At 44.0% G+C, this 23,114-nt stretch overlaps 1 pseudogene; it reads right to left on the reverse strand.

The window, feature by feature from the left end:
• Positions 1 to 19,653, reverse strand: part of LOC143106277 (paxillin-like) — a 31,997-nt pseudogene extending 12,344 nt beyond the window's left edge.
• Between the last annotated feature and the right edge of the window lie 3,461 nt (positions 19,654 to 23,114).

Genomic DNA, 23,114 nt, shown 5'->3' on the forward strand with positions numbered 1-23,114 from the left:
ATCAGGTTCACGTTCCTAATATATATATATATATATATATATAATTTTTAGAAAATACTTCATATATGTCATACAAAAAGCTGATGAAGACCTCAGGGTCAATGAGTTTCAGGGTTCAAGATAATTGTGGAAATTCACATTTGCAGGCAGCATCCTTTTTTCCATTAGTATGACTAGCCTATCTGTTGTGTTATTACAACCAAGTTATTCCAGACAGTTGACCAAGATATTAATCTATGAGTTATATAACAACAATATATTACATAATATGAAATATTGAGGTTAGGGGCCTGAAATATCAATCACCTGGTTCCTGGGTTCCATGTTAGAAGAAACATGATTTAAATAGTAGCAGGTAGCAAAGACACAACTTAACAGAGACACACTGAATCTGTCACTCACTGAACTTTAAATACTTCAAATGCTACCCTTCTGAAAGAAGCCTGACGCAATCTGAGGATCCATGAGAATGGCCCTATATCAGTGAGGGGTGCTAAAGTGTCACTAAATCACCAGTAGCCGCTTTTATTCTTCCTGAAATAACCATGTGCTCTGGCAGCCTGGCGGGAGAGATTAAAGCTAAGCGCTAGGTGTAAGCGTTTAGCAGGAACAGTAGCTAGCGCTTCACGCCTCTCTCCTGCTGAGTACGGGAAGCTAAACTCAGACAATGCCAGTGTGAGTGCGTCAGTCTCCTATTAAAGGCCTATGAACCCTCTCAAGCCTCCTCGAGCAGGCAGTGAGGCACAGTAAGGAACAAGCAGCACAACACAAGGGACCTTTTACTAGAACAAGTATTAATGTTAGCTCCTCTTATTGTTAGCATCATCAGCTAACGTCTCATTATGATACTGAAACCATTCTCTTCATGTCTATCACCCTGCCAAGCATCAAGGGCAAGTGAAAAAAAAACACTCCGATTCCATCTATTTGTACCTCTAAAAATACAGTAAATGAAGGGTAATACAATATCGGTAGGCCTACAATATCTCATCATATGAGAACTGAGAGAAAAAAATTGGCAGAACGTTTGTATTTGATAAGTAGGCCTAATAATAATAACTGCATTTGTGTCCATCTGTTTCTCTGTGTGTGTCTGTCTCTGTGTATCATTGTCAGCTAGCATCTGTCTTCACGTATCTCTCTCTCTCTCTCTGTCCCACTCTCACTCTCTCTGTCCCACTCTCTCTCTCTCTCTCTCTCTCTCTCTGTCCCACTCTCTCTCTCTGTCCCACAATCTCTCTCGATCTGTCTCTGTGTGTTTCTCAGCGTGTAATTGCTGATCTCACCAAAACAAGTCCTCATCTGTCAGATCTCGAGTAAACAAACCCAAGGTTACAGAAACACACACACACACACACACACAGGTCTGTGAAAGCCTTTCAGCACCCCTCCCAGAGAACCATGGGCCCCAGAGCAGACGGCACACACCAAGTTTTCACACTGATGAAACTCCTGGAGACTTATTTAACACATTCAGCTGCTGCCATGCCATACCTTCAACCTGATACTGTGTGTGTGTGTGTATGTGTGTGTGTGTGTGTGTGTGTGTGTGTGTGTGTGTGTGTGTGTGTGTGTGTGTGTGTGTGTGTGTGTGTGTGTGTGCATGGGTGAGAGTGCATATACTGGACATGTGAAGGTGTTATGCTATTATGGGTGAATGCATGCATGTGTGTGTGATGTGTGTGAGAGTATGTACTGTGTTCATGTGTGTCTGTGTACCTGTGTGTATGTGTGCCAGTGTGGCATGCATGATGACATTGTGCATGTGTGAGACAGTATATGTGAGAGTATGGTGAGAGAGGTGTGGATTTGTGGGTGCATGTTTGTGGACATGTGAGAGAGTTATGTGAGTGTGTTATGAGAGTGTGTGTGTGTGTGTGTGTGTGTGTGTGTACTGTGTGTACACGTGTGTGTGTGTGTGTGTACTGTATATATGTATGTGTGTGCATGTGTGCGTGCGTGTGTGTGTGTATGTACTGTATGTACATGTGTGTGTGAGTGTGTGTGTGTGTGTGTGTGTGTGTGTGTGTGTGTGTGTGCATGTGTGTGTGTGTACTTTATGCACATGTGCGTGTGTGTATGTGCATATCACATGTGATTCAGTGCATCTCTTGGGCTGCCACTGACAGACAGACACGCAGGCATGCGATCTGTTGCCCGTCTGGAAACAAGGCAGTGTAATCTATCACCCCAGAGCTGGGCCTCCAGAGCTAGGGCAAGCGAGCTAAATAACCTCTTACCTCATCCCTCTCTAGCCCCGCTAGGCAAGAATAGCCTAGAGTCTTGCGCACACACACACACACACAGACACACAGACACACACACACACACACACACACACACACACACACACACACACACACACACACACACAGACACACACATACACAGACACACACACACACACACACACACACACACACAGACACACAGACACACACATACACAGACACACACACACACACACACAGGCCATGCTATCCCAGGGGCTACGCACCAAGGGCTCAACAACATGGGTGGCAAAGTGATCTCCGACCGCAGACGCTCAGTAGCATACAGGGCCGCCTGACAGACACCCGATCATCTAGCGTACGAGTAAAATTTTACGAGTGCTCGTATCATAATACAGTACGGTTTAATACCGGCGCTGTAAATGTGGGTTGCTGTGGGGAATGAGAGGGGGACAGAGGTCAAATGATTAGGATGTAGCTCTTCACCAAGACGGGAGCTTTGGGTTGGCAGTGGACCCTCGCCCAGCTCTGGAGTACGTGACCACTACAGGCAGGTTATAAGTGCACTATTAGGGGGTATTAAGTACAACAGAGGGGGGTATTAAGTATAAGTAAGTAAGTACTCTTTTGATCCCGTGAGGGAAATTTGGTCTCTGCATTTATCCCAATCCGTGAATTAGTGAAACACACTCAGCACACAGTGAACACACAGTGAGGTGAAGCACACATTAATCCCGGCGCAGTAAGCTGCCTGCAACAACAACGGCGCTCGGGGAGCAGTGAGGGGTTAGGTGCCTTGCCCAAGGGCACTTCAGCCGTGACTACTGGTCGGGGTTCAAACCGGCAACCCTCCGGTTACAAGTCCAAAGCGCTAACCAGTAGGCCACAGCTGCCTACAGCAGAGGGGGGGTAATAAGTACACTATAGGGGGTGTTAAGTACAGTAGAGGGGGGAATAAGTACACTAGAAGGGGCAATAAGTACAGTAAGGGGACAGGGACCTGACGGTGAGCCCTGGTGTACAGAACACTCATCACACTCACTAGGCTAATAAGACTACACACACTGTTCTGGAAAATAATGCACACCTTATGCTGATAGAAAACACTCTGTACCAATGCGGAATACCCCCCTTATACCAGTGGACAAGACCTAACCCAAACCTTATGGCTAATACCCACCCTCCGATGAAGAACCCAAGCTATACACACCGTGACCAGTGCAGACTAAGTTGAGCGAAATGTCCAGGGATGAACACTGACACAAGTCAGACACACACACACACACACACACACACACGCTGAGGTCCATACAGAGGAGCTAAGCACTCAATACAGATTATTATTGGAACCAAGAGGCTATAAAGAGACACATGGGAAACAGACAGGAGAAAAGATGAGAGGAGATCATACTCACTGTTATGCTGGTGGCTCCTACACTTGTGTGTGTGTGTGTCTCTGAGAGAGGGAGTGTGAGTATGCAGTCACTCACTGAGAGTGTAAATCCACGTCACTCTGTGTGTATGTATGTGTATGTGTGTGTGTGTGTGTGTGTGAGAGAGAGAGAGAAATGTCGTCGCTGACTGAGAGTGTCAATCCACGTCACTCTGTGTGTGTATGTGTGTGTGTGTGTGTGTGTGTGTGTGTGTGTGTGTGTGTGTGTGTGTGTGTGTGTGTGTGAGAGAGAGATGTCGTCGCTGACTGAGAGTGTCAATCCACGTCACTCTGCGAGTGTGTGGGTGCGTGTGACTGTTTGAAGGATATGACACACTAATGGGCGATGAGCAGAGCATGCCTCCAGAGGGCGCGGTGCAGAAGGGACCCCCTCTCTCTTTCCCCTCCGCCTCTTTCTCTCTCTCTCTCTCTCTCTCTTTCCCCTCCCTCTCTCTCTCTCTTTCCCCTCTCTCTCTCTCTCTCTCTCTTTTCCCTCTCTCTCTCTCTGACCCCCCCTCTCTCTCTCTCTCTCTCTCTCTCTCTCTCTCTCTCTCTTTCCCCTCCCTCTTTCTCTCTTTCTCGCTCTCTCTCTATTTCCCCTCCCTCTTTCTCTCTCTCTCTTTCCCCCTCCCTAGCTCTCTCGCTACCACCCTCACTCTCTCTCTCATTCCCCTTGCTCTCTCCCTCCCTTGCTCTCTTTCTCTCTCCCTCTATTTTTCCCTCTATCACCCTCCCTCTCCCACGCCCCCCCCTCACTCTCTCTCCCTCTCTCGCTCTCTCTCTTCCTCTCTTGCTCTCTCTATTTGTCTCAACCTCCCTCTTCCTCTAGCTTTCCCTCACTCTTGCACTCTCTCTCAGATCTCTCAAAAACTCTCTTGCATGTCTGTTTCATCTCTTCTACCCCCCCTTCTCTCTCTCCGTCTCAAATCACCTTCCGCAATCGTTCAATCTTCTCTTTCTCCCTCCACTGATAACCTCACCCCCATCTACTCACCAGCTGTTTCAAACACCCTGATGATCAACCCCAAAACTATTAATGACATAATGGTTTATGCCTGATTTAGCATATGAGACTGTCCATTTCCCAAAGACAGGGAGATGACTTGGGGGGTGGGGGTGGGGGTAGTCCCAGACCTCTCGTCATGAACATGACAGTACAACGATGGCATCTGAACAAAACACCTCTGCCTATTAAAAACCTCTGCATCGCTGACCTGACTCAGACGTGACACCACACTAAAAGCAGAGGGGACTTGTAATGCCTGATTAAATAAAGCTGTTTGAAACACAAACCCTGTGATGCAACCCATGGTCAACTCCCCTCCAGTTTCGTTCGTTTGGTCTTGTTTCGCTTCGCTCCCCCACGGAGGAGGTGGCTATTTAAAGCCTGGAGCTCTTGCATGAACTCACACTAAAAACCCACCCACTCAAAATAAGAGCAGCACCTGGTGCCAAACCGCTCAACTGTCTTATAAAAGCTAAAGAAGGCTTCTGCATCAGAGGCACAGCACATTCCCCCATGCTCAAGGCACAGCCTCTTCAACTGATTTACGACGTGCAAAAAGCCTGATATTAAACTTATGCTGATCATTAATGAAGATGTCACACATAATAATATATGTCATAATAATTGGTGACTGATTGATTAACTTCAATATTTCAGACCTAAAATAATGTATTATTCCTACATACAGTAAAGTAAAGTAAAGTAAAGTAAAGTAAAGTAAAGTAAAGTAAAGTAAAGTAAAGTATTGAAGCAAAGTGTTTCACAATAGACGACATACATACTATGTGTATAGACAGTCACTATGACAGATTATTTACCATCCACAGTTCTAGGGATCAACAGTTGCCAAACGGAAGACAAAAAGTGAGTTTTAAGCTTAGACTTTAAACCAGTCAGGGATTAAACATGACTAAGGTCCCTTGGGAGACTGTCCCAAAGTCTTGGTGCAACAATAGAAAAAGCACGGTCCCATTTGTGTGCAAGCAAAGACCATGGGACAGTCCATAGTGATTGAGACCCATGATGAAGGAGTATAGGGGCAAAGCATATCCATATTGTACCCATGGCCATTTAAGGCTTTAATAGCTAACAGTACTTTACACACTTACAGACAGACCTTAAACGACACAAACAGCTGGACCCTTGAAGGTTATAGTTTGCACATGTTGCTTAAATACACGACCATCATGGCCTATCTTTATAAAACACCACCAGCACCTTTAGCACTACACAGACAGGATATCCTGCCTACAACACTCTCTGTCAGGGGAAACAGGAATGGGCTGGACGCTTTAGTGAGGAAGGTCAACCTTACAAAAAGAAAAGATTTCCAGGAAAGCAATGTGAGTCTTGTATAGCCTACTGACACTTATCACTTAACAAATACAATTAAGTAAAACAATTTATACAAAACGAATTAAAACTAATTCTGTAATAACACAATTAAGGGTACTGTTTGTCTCAGCTTCTAAAGGTCCTTGATACAATAGGAGGACTTAGAAGACAACCTGTTAACTCCATGCTCAATGCCGTCAGTTCCATCTGACTCCTGAGGGGGGCAGCATTGAGTTATGCAGAGTGTTTGTGTGAGCTGGTGGGAGGGTGGGGTAGGGGGGTATGTGGTGTGGGCCTGTTTACAGGGCTGTAATAGAGTGGTTAGCATGAATAAGAATGCAAACAGGAGGGAGAAGCCAAGCTTAAACCCAATCCCCTGAAAGCAGAGAACAGCCAAAGAGCAGAGTCTACAACACACACACACACACACACACACACACACACACACACACACACACACACACACACACACCACGGCAAGTAAATTAACTCATGTAAGTTTATGAGGAGCAAACAGCTACATGACTGAACTATGCATTTACTTGGCTGAACCAATAATGTCTCCAATTATAACCAACACGACTGCATACACAAAACTCTTGCTTGTTTTATATACCATTATCAATAGCTTCTTTATTTTATCACAAATGATAACCACTGTGCTACTGTCGCCATTATCATCAGTAGCAGATACAAACACACTGAGAAACTCATGGGCATGTAGACTGGCATCTTGTGTGTGAAAAAAGACGTGTGCCACCCTCTGGTTCAGCTTTGTCCAGCACCCTCCTCTCACCCACTCCACCCATGATGAAAAAAAGAGAGCTGAGAATTCCTGGCATTCCAGAGGAAGAAAGGAATGGGAAACGAAGGAGGAGAGCAGCGAACAAGCCGGAGAGGTACCAACAGGACCGTGTGTGTGTGTGGGTGTACAGGTGTTCGCAGGACAGTGTGTGTATGTGTGTGTGTGTATGTGTGTGTGTGTGTGTGTGTATGTGTGCATGTACAGGTGTTCGCAGGACCATGTGTGTGTGTGCATGTGTGTGTGGGTGGGTGGGTGTATGTGTGCATGTACAGGTGTTCGCAGGACCGTGTGTGTATGTGTGTTTGTACAGGTGTTCATAGGGTTGTGTGTGTGTGTTTGTATGTGTGTGTGTGTGTGTACAGGTGTCAGCAGAGTAACATTTGTGTGTGTGTGTGAGAGAGAGAAAGAGAGAGACAGAGAGGGACAAAGAGAGAGAGAGAGAGAGAGAGAGTAGCAGAGAGGTGTGAGCAGGTCCACGCTGGAGAGCAGAAAGGGGATGACGTAATGCATGATATATGACATATGATATATGAAGTGATGTGATATATGATAAATGATATATGATATATGAAGTGATGTGATATATGATAAATGACATATGATATATGAAGTGATGTGATATATGATAAATGATATATGATATATGAAGTGATGTGATATATGCTATATGATATATGATATATGAAGTGATGTGATATATGCTATATGACATATGATATATGAAGTGATGTGATATATGCTATATGACATATGATATATGAAGTGATGTGATATATGCTATATGACATATGATATATGAAGTGATGTGATATATGCTATATGACATATGAAGTGATGTGCTATATGACATATGATATATGAAGTGATGTGATATATGATAAATGACATATGATATATGAAGTGATGTGATATATGATAAATGACATATGATATATGAAGTGATGTGATATATGCTATATGATATATGATATATGAAGTGATGTGATATATGCTATATGACATATGATATATGAAGTGATGTGATATATGCTATATGACATATGATATATGAAGTGATGTGATATATGATAAATGATATATGATATATGAAGTGATGTGATATATGCTATATGACATATGAAGTGATGTGCTATATGACATATGATATATGAAGTGATGTGATATATGATAAATGACATATGATATATGAAGTGATGTGATATATGATAAATGACATATGATATATGAAGTGATGTGATATATGCTATATGATATATGAAGTGATGTGATATATGCTATATGACATATGATATATGAAGTGATGTGATATATGCTATATGACATATGATATATGAAGTGATGTGATATATGATAAATGATATATGATATATGAAGTGATGTGATATATGATAAATGATATATGATATATGAAGTGATGTGATATATGCTATATGATATATGCTATATGAAGTGATGTGATATATGCTATATGACATATGATATATGAAGTGATGTGATATATGATAAATGATATATGATATATGAAGTGATGTGATATATGATAAATGATATATGATATATGAAGTGATGTGATATATGCTATATGACATATGATATATGAAGTGATGTGATATATGATAAATGATATATGATATATGAAGTGATGTGATGCATGATATACTGTATGATGTGTGCGACACATTTATTTCCTGTTCACCTGTATGATGGCATGGATACAGTTTTGAGAAAAGGGTGGAAGTTTTCAAAAAATGTGTTTTAGCAATTGTGAAAAACTGTATACCGGAAAAGGCATTTCAGTAATGTAAATGAGAAGTACATTGCAGTCTACAGCCTACAGTGTACTCTGAATGCCTGATTGATACAGTAGTTTCTGTCCATTATTGATATGAACCTGCACTGTTCAGCAGCCTGTTTGCACTCTGAACTAGCTTATATTGGTTGTGTGACATCATTTGAAAGAAGTGTGATCAATTTTAAGTAGTTGTGTTTAACGTATGACATCTGTGCACTATTTGTGTTTACCTTTTGCCACTTGTGGTTGCCATTATGCATCACAAGTGCATCACAATGCAACACGTGTTGTATTGCATGAGAATGTGTTTAGCAAGTTTTGCAAATTGTGTTTTATTTGTGAAAACTGTTTAAGGTTTTGCCAAAACAAATGGGTTCAGGCAACTGAGAATTTGGTTCTGATAACACACACACAGACACACACAGACACACAGAGACACACCCATTCCCACCCACCCACACACATACACCGTTATAGCAGTAAGAGGTCAGTGAGGTCTAGCAGGGAGCGGGCTGTTTATGAGTACGGCGCTGAGGACAGAGTGGGCCCTAGCCCCTCCAGAGAAACCCTACCCCACCGCACCAACCGGACCGGGGTATTTATATCAGCCACAGGCAGATGGAGTGAGAGAGAGAGAGAAAGAGAGAGTGTGAGAGGGGGGTTAGGGAGAGAGAGAGAGAGAGAGAGAGAGAGACAGAGAAAGAGAGAGAGGCAGGGAGCTATGGAGAGAGAGAGAGAGAGAGAGAGAGTACGAGAAGGAGGGAGGAGAGAAAGAGAGATGGAGGGAAGGAGAGAGCTGGAAGAGAGAAAGATAGGGGGTGGTAGATAGAGAGAATGATAGGGAGATTCCAGACAAAGAGAGGAGGAGGATAAAGGGATAGAGTAAGAGACAGAAAGAGGAGGGGCAGACAGACATACGAGAGTGTGAGTTGGACAGCTTATTTTGCCGACAGTGCATGCACACTGTGGCCAGAGCGAAGTCAGAAGCATAAAGTGGCCAGAGTCAGGTCAAAGTTAATTAATAAAATATAAATATGTAGATACAGTACATCAGCATTCAACACTGGTTACATGTAATTGGTTTATTCTATTGAACTTCACCAGAAAAGTCTCGCCCATTTCAGAGTCCCTGCCTTGAATTTGCTTCCTGCTACCTATATCGCCACCGAACTCGGGCCCATGGAGTCAGAGAAAGAGAGTGATGATATGACACAGTGAGGAAGGAAGAAGTAGATGGAAGAAGGGATGAGAGAGTGTGAGAGAGAGAGAGATAGAGAGAGAAGGGAAGGGAAGGGAAAACAAGTTTCAACACTCACATGCAACCAATAGGAGACGAGAGATACAACCTCAGTTAGGGAACGAGAGAGAGATAACCTCAGGAGACAAGAGAGATATAACCTCAGTTTGGGGATGAAAGAGAGAGAGAGATGACCTCAGTTAGGAGACAAGAGAGATATAACCTCAGTTAGGAGACGAAAGAGATATAACCTCAGTTTGGGGACAAAAGAGACAGATACAACCTCAGTTAGGAGACGAGAGATAGAGATATAGAGATATAGATAGATAGATAGATAGAGATATAGAGATATAGATAGATAGATAGATAGATAGATAGATAGATACTTTATTGATCCCCAGGGGAAATTCAAGATATAACCTCAGTTAGGAGACGAGAAAGACAGATACAACCTCAGGAAATGAGAGAGAGAGAGAGATATAACATCAGTTAGGAGACGAGAGATATAACATCAGTTAGTAGATGAGAGAGATATATAACATCAGTTAGGAGACAAGAGATATAACATCAGTTAGTCGATGAGAGAGAGATATAACATCAGTTAGGAGACAAGAGATATAACATCAGTTAGTAGATGAGAGAGAGATATAACCTCAGTTAGGAGACGAGAGATATAACATCAGTTAGGAGACGAAAGAGATATATAACATCAGTTAGGAGACGAGAGATATAACATCAGTAAGGAGACGAGAGAGAGATACACGCAGGTGCTCTCAGCTCAGACACACCCGTGGAGGGAGGAGAAAGGAAAGAGAAGGAAGGAAGAAGCTAGTGATGAGAGGTGTGGAGAAAGGGAGGAATAGAGAGAGATAGCAAGAGAGGGAGGGGGGTAAAAAAGCAGGGTAAGCCCAGCAATGGGTTTCCAGTCAGACAGCAGTGAAGAGAGAGATTATAGGCTGTGTGTGTGTGTGTGAATGTGTGTCTAAATATACCTCCTGCTGTCGGATCGATCCCCCCGTTAGAAAGATGACACTTCCCTACAGAGAGAGCAACACCCAAAATAAAAGCACTTCCCCAAAGACACGCACGGCAGGCAGTCAAGGAAGACATTATGGTCTACTGTAACACACATGTAAGCACACACACACACACACACACACGCTTACACGCACACACACATTTCTACACATGCACGTGCACTTACACACACATACAAAGATTCCTTTGCATACTGGAGGAGATATATTGGCTTACATTTACTGTGCTAAAGCTTTTTGAAAGTGACTTGCAACTGAATACTTTTGTCATTCATTACATGATTTGTGTGTGTGTGTGTGTGTGTGTGTGTGTTATAGATAATCAGATATCAGAGCAGAAGATGTAATATCCCTGTGTGAGTGAGTATGTGCATAAGTGTGGGTGTGTTGTTTATATGTATTTGTGTATGTGGTATGTGTGAGATGTGTGTGTGCATGCACGCATGTGTGAGATGTATGTGTTAATAGGTGGAAAAAGGAGACCAGAGACAGATGCTCAAAGATGGACTTAGATGGACAAACACTGAGATGCAAACCTTTCAGGCTTAGCCCATCTTTGTGTTCCTACTGTGTGTGTGTGTGTGTGTGTGTGTGTGTGTATGTGTGTGTGTAAGAGAAAGAGAAATGTCATGAGGGTGGAATGTGTTGTAATTCGGATCCTAACAACATTACTCAAGCATCGTTCAGGAACACAATCAACAGCAGTTCTCAACCTAGCCTGAGGGAGAGAACACACCAAGGGAGGTATACAGAGAAGGCGGGGGGGAGCAATAAACTGGAACAAAGCAGTAAAATCCTCAGCCACCCCATCTGAACCAGGGGATAATGAAATCCGAGCATGAATGCTAATGCTAACCTAATTAGCCTGTGACAGGGGAGAGCTATGTAGGACTGCAGGACTTTTTACTGCATTCCACAGCTACAGGTACTACAAGGATGTGCTTTATGGCATTTGTATTTAAGAATGAATGCTAAACACTAACATGATTAGCCTGTTCTTTACTGAGACAGGCAGCATGCCACAGGCCTAGTTACCGTCATGGACGTGGTTTATAGCATTCATCAGAGCTTGAATGCTAGTAAAACTAGCTGCTGCTGTGAGGGATCGGAATAGGCTTGAGACATTCATCAGCCTAAATATGCTAGCAAAACTAGATGGTGCTATTGTAACCTGCATGGTTCAGCCCTTCACATGACTCAAACCTGCAAACAGCAGCACCTTAGACCGGGAGTCAAGTGTGCTGACAATTGAGCTTAAAGCCCTGACTGATAGCTTTCATGCACTGCTCTTGTGGCGTCGGGGAGTGAGGTTTACGAGCATTCCACACGCACAGCTAGCTGGCATCCGTTATGCTGAGCGATCGGATTAGGCTTGAGACATCCATCAGCCTCCAGGTAACACCAGTTCTCTGGCGTTCACACTGGCGAACCAGGAAAGTTTCTCTCATGTTCATTAATGCGATTTCTAAAATTCAGTGGATTCTGATTGGCTGTCAGGTTTCCATTGTTCTGAAAATCACTCTGAATGTGACCCCCAAGGCCATCGTTCCTCAAATCGTTATCATTTTAGTATGCAGTGTGGATGCTGTCATTATAATTACTGTAACTATAGCATTATCGTTAAAACTATAGTTTTTACTGCTGTCTTTGTAGTTATGGTTGCCGTTGTGGACAAGCCCAAACGTAACAGTATTAGCTTTTGGGCTAACATGGGAGGTTGAGATAAGCAGGACGTTTGACCCGGCTCTAGGTACCAACAGGACATGCTTTTAGCTGCCTGCTTCCTGTCTTTCATTAACATCCCACCCAAGCCTCCGTATGCACCAGAAACAGAGAAATCACTGACCGACACACACACACACATACAGACACACACACACGCACACAAAGACACTGAGGGCCGTTTCCTAAGGATGTGGGATAGGTCCAAGACCCAGAGAGATGAGGTCAGAGTTCCTTTTTCTCCAACCATGAGGGTGTAGATTTGGGAGTGCACAATTCTCTCTCTCTCTGTTTATCTCGCTCTCGTTGGAGGATGGACCACATTTCTACTGGGGGAAACTACTACCCCCCCCCCCCCCCCAGTTTGGCATCTGAGTGTGTGTGAGTGTGTGTGTATTGTGTAGGGGTGGAACACATTTTTGGGACATCACTCTTATCCGCAATATCTAAATCTCACCACACTCTTTTGCACAGAGTTAGATACAGTATGTGTTTGTGTGTGTGTGTTTGTTTGTGTGAGAGTGTACGTGAGTGAGAAAGTATTTGTGAGGCCTTTTTTTATCACCGTTCCTTTGTTTGGGGTGTGTGTGTGTGTATGTGGGTGAGAGAAACAGAGAGAGCGTGTGTGTGATGGTATTTGTGAAGTGTGTAACAGAATTCCATGGGGGGATATCACACTCACCCACAAAAACTCCCACCTCTCCGCTCTTCCTTTCCAAACAGCTTGTTTGCCTGTGTGTGTGTGTGTGTGTGTGAGTGACAGCTAACTCAGCAGAGGATCCCCATTGCTTATTCTGGCATGGTTTGTTGCTGTGCTGTAGGTTTTTCCATATCATGACTCCAGTGTTTACTGTGTCAGTCCCCACGGGTGTGTATCTGGTTTAAAGCACATGCTGTGTGCTGTTGAAATCAACAACCCTGTTACATGTGCATTCTGTGTGCTGTTGAAATCACCAACCCTGCATTCTGTGTCCTGTTGAAATCAACAACCCTGTTACATGTGCATTCTGTGTCCTGTTGAAATCAACAACCCTGTTACATGTGCATTCACTAGCGAATAACTTAATTAAATTTAGTGGGTTGTCCAGTCCACATTGGTAGTGGTTTTGTGAAACGTAATCAGTCATGGGTGTGTTTTGGGCGTAACATCATTTAAACCAATGAGAATGGCATCTGTCATGCCCTTTAGCAGCAAGCAGCACAACTTCAAACAGCGCATCGGTATTTTGATAGTCAGCGGCACATTTGAAGGAATCTGCTTGCATGCGAGAACTTATGGAACAGGTATTCCACTAAACCATGCTTTACTAAAACCTAGCAGAGTATAGCATATACACGCATCTGCACTCGTCTATTATTTGAACTCATTGGCAAAGTAAAACTAACTTCATTGTGGTGTGACAGAACGGTTATAAGTTAATTACTTTCACTATTGTCTGACAATGGGTTACCATCGAAAACATAGCCTTGAAAAAGCAACACTTACCCCAGTAATGTTCGAATGACTGAATAAAAAACCTAAGGACATTTATCCTGCAGAGGAGTTGCTGCTTACTTCTCGTGACAGTGCGTCTTCAGCTGTGCTCCATATGTGCCTCTCACCTAATCCGTCATTAGCAATTTGCAAATGATGGTGATTAACTACTCATTGTGAGATGTACCTCCTAATATCTTTATTATAATTATGTTTAACATTGTAATCATGTAATTGGTAATGTTTTGCATGGATGTGCGTTGGTGCGCGTTCCTGTGGATGAGAGAAGCAGGGTGTGTTGTGCACCCGCCCATATCACTGTTGACAATGCGCTCTTAAAATAACATATAAACAACTCGCCATGGATTTCTGACCAGGTTTCTCTTCGTCAGTGGCGTAATGCGTTTTAGCGATTTTTAGATAATGCGCTAGACCCCTCCTTAGGTCGTTAATTGCCACACCCCTTGGCACATTGGTCAATAAAAGAGACGGGCATGGCGAAAAACTTGAGTATACGATAGGAATAAGCTTTGCGTCGTGATGATTATATGCTTTGCGCTATGCTTTAGACTATCATCGTAGGGCCCATAGAGTTATTTGAGCCTTGCTGTATACTTGTGTATGGGACCGTCTGATGATAAAAGGTACTGATTCTGAATCAGGGTCAAGTCTGTGCTACCTTTACTCAGTGTGAAACCCTCAAGTCTGCCACTTCCCTCACATCACAGGGTAAACAAGCCCGTGTGTGTACGTGTGTGTGTGTGTGTGTGTGTGTGTGTGTGTACGTGTGTGTACATGTGTGTGTGTGTGTGTGTGTGTGTGTGTGTGTGTGTGTGTGTGTGTGTGTACGTGTGTGTGTGTGTGTGTGTGTACATGTGTGTGTGTGTGCGCCTACATCTGCTGACCGCCTTCAGATGATGGAGGAGTCGTGGGTGGTGATCATGATTAGCGTGTACGTGTGCAGTGTGTGTGTGTGTGTGTGTGTGTGTGTGTGTGTGTGTGTGTGTGCATGTACGCTCATAGCACTGATGGTTGCCATATGTGCCTTCCCTCCGCCCTGCAAAAACACATGTTTACGTTTGCGTTCATGTGTGTGTGAAATGGACGGGCTGATGTTTGTGAACAGCACGCAAGATTGGAACATGAGCGACGGGACTGGAAACAGAAGAGGAAAAAGAAAAAATGACTCAAGCTTTATCATCTGCAATCCGCTCTCTGTACACATGGCTATCAAAGCCAGCACACACTCCATCCAACTGAGGACCAGGTGGCTCATAAGAATAAAGATGTAGAAATTCCCATACGCGGCTTCTGGCAGAGGGTTGAGAGAAAAAGACGACCCCTCTGGTCGTCTGGGACCCCCCCCCACCCGTCCCTCGACCCTGCGCAGTGACCGCATGCATTCCTCTGCCGTCTCGTGTCCCGGGAACAGCACTGAGGACCAGGGCGGGAGAGCTCCAGGTTTGGGAACAATCAGCCCTTTCTCCCGTGCCCAGCTCCGAGCGCCGCTGCCCACAGAGAGGGGACGCGGTCCTGGCCTCCACACACACACACACAAACACACACACACACAAAACACACAAACACACACACACACAAAACACACAAACACACACACATGACACACACATGACACACACACACAAACACACACACACACGAGACACACAAACAGACACACACAAAACACACAAAACACACAAACACACACACATATACACAAACACATACACAGACACACACACACACACACATACACACGAGACACACAAACACACACACATACATGACACACCTACACACACACACAAATACATACACACAGACAGACAGACACAGACACACACACACACACACACACAAACACACACACACAAAACACACAAACATACACACACACACACACACACACTACACACACATACATGACACACCTACACACACACACACAAACACATACACACACACACACACACACACGAGACACACAAATACACACACACACACACACACACAAGGCTGTCAGTGCATATCTCTCTCTCGCCGCTACTTCACACTAATTAGGCTACTTAACATCGGCTTCCAGACCAGACGCACCCTCGCCAACACCACGCCAACGTGCTCCCCCACACACTCAGGGGCCGCTTACAATAGGCCTTTGTGAGGGACACATGGAGTACGCGTCTCCCTCCCTCAACCCTCCAGTCTCATACACACAAATTCAATTGCTGAGCCCCGCAGAGCCGTCAGCAGATGTGCCTGTGATCTGGTCTGGCATGAACCAGGTCCCTGGGACAGATTCAACTGTGATCTGGTCTGGCATGAACCAGGAGGGTATTCTAAGTATGTGGTTTAGTGACAAACCTGGGTAAGTTAACTCAGAGTAGCCTAAGGGGTAAACCTCCTAATAGAAGAGCTATATGGCTTCATTCTCCTAACAAAACAATGCCATAGGGCTCTTGTTGTAGGAGGTTTACCACTTACCCTGAGTAAACTTACCCAGGTTTGTCACTAAACCACGTACTTGGAATACCCCCCTGGTCCCTCAGACAGATTCACCTGTGATCTGGTCTGGCATGAACCAGGTCCCTGAGACATCACCAGCCTCATGAAAACCAAGATGGGTCACAAGATGGATTCGGGCACCTAGGAAAGCACTATATAAATGTAATGTAATGTGTTGTTGTTGATTTTGTTGTTGTTGCACATGATGGATCTAATCACAGGTACTTAGACAGGATTGGTCAGAACTGGACTGGTTTGGATCTGATTGAAGGATCTCCCAGATGGGCGATTCACATTCGTGGTGGTGGTACTGAGCTTCCCCACTCCACACCTCTGTAAAATACCTAGAAAAACACTATATGAATGTAATGTCTTGTTGTCTTTGTTGTTATGGCTGTTGCTATTGTTGTTGTTGTTGTTGTTGAGTGTACAGCACTTCATTGATTTCCAATGGGAAAGCCACTGTCATAAGTTCAGATTGACAGCCAGATCAGAGACAGAACCAGGCCAGAAACAAGCCTGATCTGCTCCGGAGGTGGCTGCAGTGTGGGTCGTATGTGTGTGTGTGTGAGTGTGTGTGTGTGTGTGTGTGTGTGTGTGTGTGTGTCTGTGTGTGTGCCGCTGCTGCTGATGCAACCTGACCCAACCAAAAAACACAAGCACACCCTGGGGCCGAGGCCAACACAGGTATTTCTCACCTACAGACACCCCATGGCTCAGGATGGAGCTAAGACATGTAACCTACAAACACACAGAGACACACACACACACACACACATACACATACACACACACACACGCCACACACACGCCACACACACACACACACACACACAGACACACACAGACACACACACACACACAGACACACACACACACACACACACACACACATCTAGGGTGAACGCAAGTATTTCTCGCCTGCCCCCTTCCCAGTGCCATTGGGACACATTGAAGGGCTGCAGCTGTATGTCGTGTCTGAGACTGACCACGCCATCTCGCTCTCGCTCCTGCACACACAGGGCCCACAGGCCAGGGAATTCCCATTCACATTCAGACAGAGCTCAAGGAGTGAGTGAGTATGTGTGTGTGTGTGCATGTGTGTGTCTGTGGATGTGCTTGTGTATGTGTGCATGCCTGTGTGTGTGTGTGTGTGTGTGTGTGTGTGTGTGTGTGTGTGTGTGTGCACAGGACGCAGGACGCGCCCGTGCTCAGTCATGTAGACCATGTGCGTGGGCCTTGAGCAGGGATCAGAGGGGGTCAAAGCAAACCAGAAATAACCAGAATGAAGACAGACTCCGACTCAGAGCACGAGTTAGGGGGAGGGGGGGAGTAGAGAGAGAGAATGAGAGGGAAAGAGAGAGAGAAAGAGAGTGAAAGAGAGAGAGAGAGAGAGAGAGAGAGAGAGAGAGAGAATGAGAGTGAGAGAGAGAGAGAGAGAGAGAGAGAGAGAGAGAATGAGAAGGAAAGAGAGAGGGGGGGAAGAGAGTGTTAGAGAGGTGGGGAACTAGAGAAATTTAGAGAGAGAGAGAGAGAGAGAGAGAGAGAGAGAGAGAGAGAGAGAGCGAGCAGGGCTCCAGTGCAAAGCAGACAACAGATATCCAAGCCTGGGTCTCTCACCTCTGTGGGCCTGTATGATAGCTTGAAATCAAGATATTACAAAATGTCTACACCCTGAAGGCTGTTTCTGCCACTACATATGGGTCACTCAGCTCACGTTCACATGTACAAACTTATGACATAAGATAAGGTAAAACAAAAGATAATGTTCAAACAGATTTTTGGGAGTAGGAAATAGGAGTGTGTGGACATTCTCTGTTGTTGTTACCTTATAGTATACTTTGTCCTCCACCTGGCCTGATAGGTAGGATGTGCACGCAGCCACTCTACCATTTCTTAATGACATAGTCATTAGAATAAAGGCTTTTATATATAATTTTTTTTTGTAAAAGAAGAGCACAAAATGACCTTTGGTGTCAGAGAAAGTGAAATTTGAACAATGTTGTTCTCAAACAATAACAAGTATGAAGAATAATTGTTATAACAATGGAAATTCAACACCAACAGGAAGGCTACAAATGCCTAACCAAGTTTCAGGCATCCATCTCAGAGTGGTTTCTGCATTAGGGTTTACAGTAGCTTACTGCAAAGAGGACGTGAGTGAAAAGTATTCTAGGCCACTGCAGCAACAAGTCTAGCATTCACTCACTGGATGGAGTAGTGGGGGTCTGCAGTGAGACAAGAATAGTGTCAGAAATTGGAAAGACACTGCTCTCTTCTCGGCAGTATTCCTGGAAATATCTGCAGGATAGAAAAGAGCACTGGGGTCCCTGGTCCCTCACCCCACGCGGCCTCAGCTAATTTGGGTCTGAAAGGGTCAGATACCGAGCTTAAACTGGGAATCACGGCGCGGAAGCACAGACTGCGCCCATTATACCAGCCAGTCAGAACTCAATCTCACCCAGACAATAAAAAAAATAATAGTCAGAGCAACCGTAGGCTAAGCGGAGACATAGCCACTGGATGTAGCCTACTTCTGTGTTTTGAAAGGGTTTATAGCTAAAGATATTTCGAGACAATAACCTAAGCTACGTGATCAATCTTATTATGAAAACAATTAGGTCTGCATTGTTTTGGTGAGAGCTATAGCTGACAAAAAATAAAGTTCAAAAACGGTTATAGGCTATTACTAACAATAAAGCAATGCAATTGCAAACTTATTAAATCTGTTAATGGTAAAACTTGTCTACGTGATGTAGCCTACATCTTGACTGCTACGTGTCTGCAGAGTTCAGCAGTAGTGTTTTGTCTTTGCTCACACTGTGATTGTCATGCCAACCATTAACTCTGACGCGTCGCAAAGTTGTCAAATGTGACCGCAATGTTTAGGTCGCGATGTTTAGTGTGCCAGCAGGCTAACAAAATAGCGATATCATGTCCGATTTATGGCAAATGGTAAAGGCGTTCTTACCTAAATCGTCCATGCCTTTTCAACGCGTTCCGCACGCTCGTGACAGTTTTCTGCGACTCTCCGAGCTGAAGCCGCTCCTGTTCTGTCGACTCTTGTCTGAAGTTTGTTTGAAGGGCTGCGCAGCGCTCCGCACACCGCCAGGCCACACGGACACACGGAGTGCTGGGCTGGACTGAGTATCTCATCTGGAGTGACCTCTAGCGAAGAAAGATAAAATGTGTTTCTCATAAAGATGTTGCGTATCCGAAAACATGTAGGCTACGATTTTGTATGATTTCTGGTGTGTACCTTCACCAGAGACGCTTTTGGGAAATTCGTATCCACCCATCGCTAGGGTTAATTTTTAACTGTGAATAGGTTATGTAGCCTGTAGGCCTGGAAAAAAACCGGTATGGTTCACAGCAGAATGAATCATTGTGTTTCGTATATGTCCAATACATGTATGCAAAATCACACTGTTATGGAAACTTTCAGACTACACATCACACATCCAGGCTATAGGCCTATGGTATTTTTGGGTCATATATGAAAACTGTAAAACGTCTTGTACGAGTTTTACACGACAAGAGTGCAATGGTAGCCTATAGTAGCCTATTAATAGAAAATTAAGGAAATGCTATTCTTATACAAATAATCTAAAATTCTTGGATTGAATTATATGCCAATCAAATTGAAGTCATATAGGATTGACATTTTGTGTAGCCTAATTTATTTACATGTATTTTTATGCAGCTTTGATATGTTTTTAATAGGGAGGGAAATTAATGTCAACCTTTATCAGCGAGTGTGAAATAAATGTTTAAGCGGTGCCATCACCATATGGCTATATGCTGCTACATTTACCTGTCACAAGTCGTGACTTATGCCCATTAAACTTTTAATTTACAGCAGCCTAATTTCGAGTAGACTAGTCTGTATCACTGGGCTATTAATGCATGATAGGCCTAATAGGCTATATAGCCTACTTTTTAAGAACATGTAAAGATTAGACAACTAACTACGCGTAAATTCAAAATAAACTTTTGAAGCCTACCTCAGTAAAGCATAAAGCATTGCAAAGGGGATATGTGCTGCATATACCAGCTGAACTAGTATCAGTTCAAATACCTGTTCAATTCTTCTGGATTAGACTAGCCCTTATATGCAGGACAACAACAATCCGCTTCGTTCGTTGTTTTAGTCGTTTGTTGCTTCTATCCACGTTATCTCCAGTGGTTCAGTTTCACCAGTCCTTTTAGGCAAGTCCCTGCACTCGGCGGCCATATTGCAACGCTTCATAGGCACTTATTGGGCATCTATTTCAGCAGAAATGCGCGTGCGCAAGGCTTCACGACACCAACCTTGCTCCAGGAGCGAGATCACAACAAGATTGGCACAATGTCTTCACCATTATATATAATACCTCCATGGTCTTCCCAACAAACCACATGATTTGTATTCACATGTCGACGTTTTGCCATGGAAGGGGTGAGATATGTGTAGACAACTGCCTTACAACCTAACCCCATATCTATGGAGGGTTTTTTGAGTGCTGTGTCTCCTCATTAGAAAGTCTCTGGTTTCACTTGCACAGATCGCACACACATTGAATGAGGCGCTCGCATCACTACCCCCTATTTTGTTGCCTCTTTATCATGTCCCCCTCAAGTAGGCCTATATTATATAACCTACTGCATTGGGGCAATTCCATGGAAAATTATGTTTTTTGTAACATCCATAACGCCAATAAAATGTGATGGTATGGTATGATGTGAATGATTACATGAAATTTGAGCATTTGCTATTTTTGGCTGAAGAATGTACATGAGAAAAAATGCACAAAAAATGAATGCTATCATTCACATCATACAGATGCCAAGGCATTTCACTGGCGTTATGGATGTGACAAAAAGTCCATTTTCCGCGGAATTGTCCATTGCCAGGATTGCCAACTTTGGGTGTTTTGCTGGAGCGACATTTTGTGAAGTCATAGCATGTGGACACGGGTTGAATTTTGTCCCGACTGACTTTTTTCTGACTTTTGCTAAATCCCTGATTTATGTTAAAAAAACATAACAAATGGAATGGAACCATTTCTTCAAAATGTAGTTAATTTATTGATTGCAATAAACAGATGACGACAGCGCTGCAACGTTGCCGCTACGCTAGATAGCGATATGTGCCCAAACGCCACACATTTCCATATTAGCTTCATTAACTTAGGCCTACTTGCTAGCAAACTTTGTATCATAATCCTCATTGGGAATGAGGTGGTGGATAGGGTCTCCAGTTTTAAGTTTTTAGGTGTGACTGCAGCGGAGGATCTGTCGTGGGGGAAAACTATCGCCTCTGCCACAGCGAAGGCCCAACAGCGCCCCTTCTTCATCAGGAAGCTGAGGTGGTCAAAACTGCCCCAGAGACTCATGGTCAACTTTTACCACTGTGCAGTGGAGAGTGTGTTGACCTACGGGTTACTGGTGTGGCTTGCCGCCTGCACCAGTGCAGAGGAGGAGGTCCTACACAGAGTGGTGAGAGCCGCAGGGAAGATCGATCATTGGGGTCATCCTCCCAGACATTCCATCTGTGTACACCTCCCGCTGCATGAGCCAAGTGAAGAACATCCTCCAGGACCATCTACACCCAGGACACCATCTCTTCCAACCACTGCCCTCTGGGAGAAGATATAGGTCCATCAGGGCCAAAACCAGCAGGCTGGCCAACAGTCTTTACCCCCATGCAGTCAGGGCCAAAACCAGCAGGCTGGCCAACAGCCTATACCCCCATGCAGTCAGGGCCAAAACCAGCAGGCTGGCCAACAGTCTTTACCCCCATGCAGTCAGACTGCTTAATTGACAGTCTACCCCCCCCCCCCCCCCCACTGGACATCCCTCTGTGACATAATGTCTCTGTCCATACACGCCCAATACCTGTGACCTGGACTTTGCATTGCTGCAAAAACACTCCAACAACCTTACCTCTATTAGATTTATCAATTATTGCACCAAGCACTTTACTGGACATAGCACTTTATGGGGTTTTCTAGGGGGTATTTATGGGGAGCTAAATTAGGTACAAAGTAATGGGTGATTCATGGGGAAGTAAATTGATATAATGCAAATGGGTGAACAACCTCAAACTATATGCCTGTCTGTTTGTGCTCTGACAAATAAAAAAAATGAACTGAACTGAACTGAACTAAAGTAGGCCTACAACGATTAAATACTGCTCAAAAAAATTAAGGGGACACTTAGTTTTACACAATTGTTAAAACACATTTCCACCTTTTTCTCCATTCCCAAACTACATTCACAGAATGTCTGACAGTTCTTGCAAAATAAAACACTCGCCTCAAAAGTTTTACTTGTGCTCAGAACCAAACAGTGTCCGAGTTTGTGTATGATTGATTGACACCGATCCAGTGTATGATTGAAGTGTTCCCTTAATTATTTTGAGCAGTATAGTTGACATTACTTGCTGAACATTTTCAATACGTGCAGCTATACAAAGTTCCCGGATGTGTCGGTTGTGTGTATAGAGTACTAAAGTGTGACATCACATTTCCGTAGCAACCAATTTTCTGTTCTACAC

This window comes from Alosa pseudoharengus, unplaced genomic scaffold (genome assembly GCF_046254945.1).
Source record: "Alosa pseudoharengus isolate Yale_2024_CS ecotype anadromous, Long Island Sound unplaced genomic scaffold, YU_APseudo_1.1 YU_APseudo_1.1_scf_6, whole genome shotgun sequence".
NCBI lineage: Eukaryota > Metazoa > Chordata > Actinopteri > Clupeiformes > Clupeidae > Alosa > Alosa pseudoharengus.